This window comes from Branchiostoma belcheri, unplaced genomic scaffold, assembly GCF_001625305.1.
Source record: "Branchiostoma belcheri isolate BF01 breed outbred unplaced genomic scaffold, Haploidv18h27 scaffold9, whole genome shotgun sequence".
Classification (NCBI taxonomy): Eukaryota; Metazoa; Chordata; class Leptocardii; order Amphioxiformes; family Branchiostomatidae; genus Branchiostoma; species Branchiostoma belcheri.
In genome coordinates, this window is record NW_017804575.1 from 2,728,795 (window position 1) to 2,733,077 (window position 4,283).

Below are 4,283 nucleotides of genomic sequence, written 5' to 3' on the forward strand. Positions count from 1 at the left end.
CGGACGGTGTTTGATGCGTCTGTGCCCGCCGGATGACACGCTGAACATAGTTTGTAGACTTAGCGAGGATTGGCCTCCTGTGCTTTGGAGTCTCACGGGAAGAGCAGGTGTAAGATCAACCCCTGATCCTCTCTCAGGGGCAGTAAGGGAAGGCTTTACGGACTCCTATCTGTCTTCCCCTGTCCGCGCGCAACTCTTGGAAGAATTGTAAGAAGCATCGATTGGCGCCTTGACGTTTTGTGCGAACCTGGGGTTACAAATATTCTGCTACTTTTCGTCTTTGAGGCACGGTCAATCAAGATGGCGGCGGTTCACCGGTATATTCGGGTGATGACTGATGAGTGCAATTGTTGTGAACCTGCAAGGCTGGGACCTCGGTAGTAATGCACCACAAACGAACTAAGTAAGCTATTCTCATGTTCAAGGCACTTAATCGTATGTCACCCCCACACGTCTCCCAATTATTTTCACAACATCACCTATAGTACCCATGCACTTATCACCCGACTCAGTGACCCTTGCAGTATAGAAGGCTTTCCTTTTCCTCTTCCTCCATGCAATGCAATGGAATTCACTTCCTCCTCTTGTCAGAGATAAAAAAAAACTATCGGTGCATTTAAGACTATCTTTCCTTCACTTAGCAGCTTGTGTTTCGTTTATAGGCATTGATATGCAAATTCCATATCAAAGTGCACTGAAGCAAAGTGCTACTGGTGCAGTGTGAATCCGAACCTAGCTCCAGTGCACAGTGAAACCAGTCATAATAGTCCTCATGAAGATGACAGACGGTCATGGAAACGTCGGTTCTTGCAAACAAAGAACTTTGATATCCAGTTAAACGTTATGTTTCTCCCAACTTTACCAGACCCGTCTGTTGACCAGGCGTTCCTAAGGCCATGTTGATTTGATTATATGGATGACATCACTGGAAATTCCAAAACTGATGCGAGCGTGCGAATAAAAAAGGCAAATAAAAGTTTCTTTCATTATGAAATCTACGTGGTTATGAAGGTTGAACAAATGACACAGAGTATGGTGTGGCAAATAATCTTGTCTCCGAATTCATTTCTTGACATTTTTGTCTTTTTCGTTGGATTATGGCATTGGTATTGTTTTTCAAATATCTATTTTTTTTGCAACTTACGGTATATATTTGCTCATTTTGCAACTGTTTTGTACGATTCTACGTTATATATTGAAAGAGGTATTTGTTCTTTCACAGCAGTTAACGGTATAGGTAGTAGTTATAAGTCTGTAGGTCTAGTTATCCAGTCGATAGGTTGTGCCCCACACCTCGACTCTCTGGAACTCATGTTTTCAAATCTCTAATTAAAAATTGAAAGTGGTATTTGTTCTTTCACAGCAGATAACGGTATAGGTAGTAGTTACGAGTCTGTAGGGCTAGTTATCCAGTCGATAGGTTGTGCCCTACATTTTGGCTCTCTGGAGCTCATATTTTCACATCTGTACCTTTATTGAAAGAGTTCACGGTAAAGGTAGTAGTTACAAGTGTGTAGGGCTAGTTATCCAGTCGATAGGTTGTGCCCCACACCTCTGCTCTACAGTGGTTCCTCACGTTCCTGCCCAATATCGCTCCTCACCCGTGCGAGACGGCTCGAGCAGGGACCTTTCCCCGCACGCAAGTCCGAATATTGGCTCTCTGACGGACCGGGGCACGGAGGACAAATGGTTCGGTCAAATGACAGGCCACTTCTGGGGCCGTCAGTACTCGGCTAGAAGGCTTTATCTATAATTCAGGGCTTCCCGGCGCCTATTAAATTTTCCAGGGGAAGTGCACCCAAAGGCCGCCCCTGAACGACCGCGCGGTAGTAGCTGTTTTCCTCCGTGTTCAATATGTCAGCCCGTCGTGGGAACGTTGCCGTCTGCCCCTCATCCATCAAACAAGCAAGCTTTTCACCTCCGGGGGAGGAGGCATCCTTCCGCGGAAGGGTTTTGTGAGAGATTTAGATTTTCATGTTCGCAGCTGTTTCTCGCGTTTAGGTGGACGGATTCTTTTGAGACTCGATCTATGTTTTGCTATTGGGCTGCAGATAATGCACGTTCTTTTGTTTTTATTGTTGTATATGTGTTTTCGGACCTGAAAATGGTGCCTTTTGGTGGCCCCAGAACACCCCTTTGAGCGTGAAAGTGGTCACGGGACGTTGACCTTTGGCGTGTATTAGGTATTGTCGGTCTCGTCCACGAAGGTGACCCCTCGCACAGAGGGGTGTCCGGGCTCGATAAATTCTTTGTTTAAAACCCTAGTCCTGCGGCGCGCAACAATTGTTGTTGTGAACAACATATAAAAATATACAATAAAAAGCCCGGAGGTATAAAATTTCAAATTTTACTTGTTTTTGCTTAAAATGCAGACACCGTAGCCTCTTTTGCAAACTTTTTGGAGCGGGGCGTTTACTGTTTTATTGTGTGGGGGGGCGCCGATTTTTTTTCACGGGCTCAAGTTCTCTAAATAACAAACAATGTATCATTAGCCCAATATGTTTTTACATCTATAAATGCTTAAAGAAGCGAGAAGCAGTTGAACGTGTAAATAGTAGACCACATTAGTATGTATAGTTTAAGTGTTATTGCTGTATTATTTTTCCCGTTTATTCATGGCCTGCACTTAGCTTGTAAGAGCGTAAATGTACAATAAAGGTCTTTCGTTCATTCATTTCAATACAGCAGAGGCAGTAAACGACTCTCAAACAAGTGCGGGTGCTACGGCTGAAACCAACCATATCTATTACAACCTGACCTAAATTCCATTAGGCCTAACAAAATAAATGTTGTGTTTCCTATTACAGTCCAGAAAAAATTAGGGTCGGTAGGTAGGGATTCTACTTTTTTTTTTTTTTTTTTTTTTAGTCAAAAGCCGGGACAATGAACGTATGATCTGTTTGTACTACACAGACAGGGATCTCCCCAGAAATTCAGAGCAGGGTGGAGGAGGGTGCGAAGCACCCAATGCGGCGGGGGGGGAGGTCTGGAGGGGGGGGGGGGAAGCTATTGCATTTTTGTCTTTTCCAAACACAAATGGAGGTCATTTCCTGCAACTTCACTTCTACATTTTCTGTACAACTGCAGATGTATAAGGCAGTAGAAAGGTTCAAGATCTGTACTTAATTATCCTCATGTTCAAAAAAAATTCTATCCTTAATTTTGAAAAAATTGGGCATAGGTTCCCTGGATGACCCCTAACCGGGGGCCAACGGTGCTTCCACAAGTTCAACAAGTGAAAAATACATGATACAAAATGTACATGTATTTACTACCTGGAACTTGGAGCAATTTATTCCAAAGATGTTAACTGACATTAATATATTAAAAACTAAACCAAATCCTATTTCTCAAACAAATCACATATTGACACAGCTGAACAAATAAAAATGTGATCATGTTTATAAACTCCACTCGAAAACAATTTTAGTAGAGACACTCGGGTCACGGTACTAAGCCGTGATAATCTCTAATATCTCATCTGATTCTCCCAATATGTAAAGGGCTTTACAATGACAGCATCCAACCGCACATACATAGAAACAACAATATTACACAAGAAACCAATTAATTCGGAAAATTTCGCAGTACTGTTTGAAAATTAACCTTACTAAAATATAACTGAATTCTTATTTCAGTTGTAGCCGAAAAAATATTTTTCATGCGTTTAAAGTATCGTTTTAGCACTGTAATGTGTACTTATTACATGTATCTATACATTTGGATGCTATCTTGACCTTTGACCATTGTTATTGTGAAAACAGGTCGGCCATGTTGTCTTTCTCGCCGTGAATTTTCGAGCCGTTTTTTCGAGCAAATTTCAACCGTTTTAAACATTTTACGGGCTCAAAAACTCATATAACGAGGAAAACAAGTTGTAGTTGTTATTTTCATGCGTAACATTTCTTCTGGGGATGGATTATTTTTCCGTCGAGCTGCCGAAAACTTAGCGCCATGCCGCAACCATGCGATCGGGCGCGGCCGGCCGGCGGGAGTATCGGTGAGCTTTCACGATGTAAACAAAGACAGTCGGAGTTGTTTACATGAAAATTTTGTTGTGAAACGCCAGCGGGGTGTCAGATTTTCTACCGATGACAACGTTTTCTTTGTGGCGTCATGGCGAGATCGACAATAACAATTCATCGTCACAGGATTGTGCCGACAATGGAATTGAATAGCGGCCCGATCCGTGCAATTAGCGCTCGATCCACGCCGCCCAACCGAAGAAAATTGGAATGACGAGCACATTTATCGGGAATAAAAATCCCAAAATTTTGAAAACC

General features: G+C 42.7%; 1 protein-coding gene across 2 annotated transcripts in view; it reads left to right on the plus strand.

Annotated features, from left to right (window-relative positions):
- Positions 1-292: 292 nt before the first annotated feature.
- The window catches only part of LOC109487836 (carbonic anhydrase-related protein 10-like), a 181,495-nt gene continuing 177,504 nt past the window's right edge, over positions 293-4,283 (plus strand). For both annotated transcript variants that reach the window (XM_019791925.1, XM_019791926.1), the window contains exon 1: positions 293-403. The gene's annotated coding sequence lies outside the window, so the exon portion shown is untranslated. The remainder of the gene's footprint in view (positions 404-4,283) is intronic.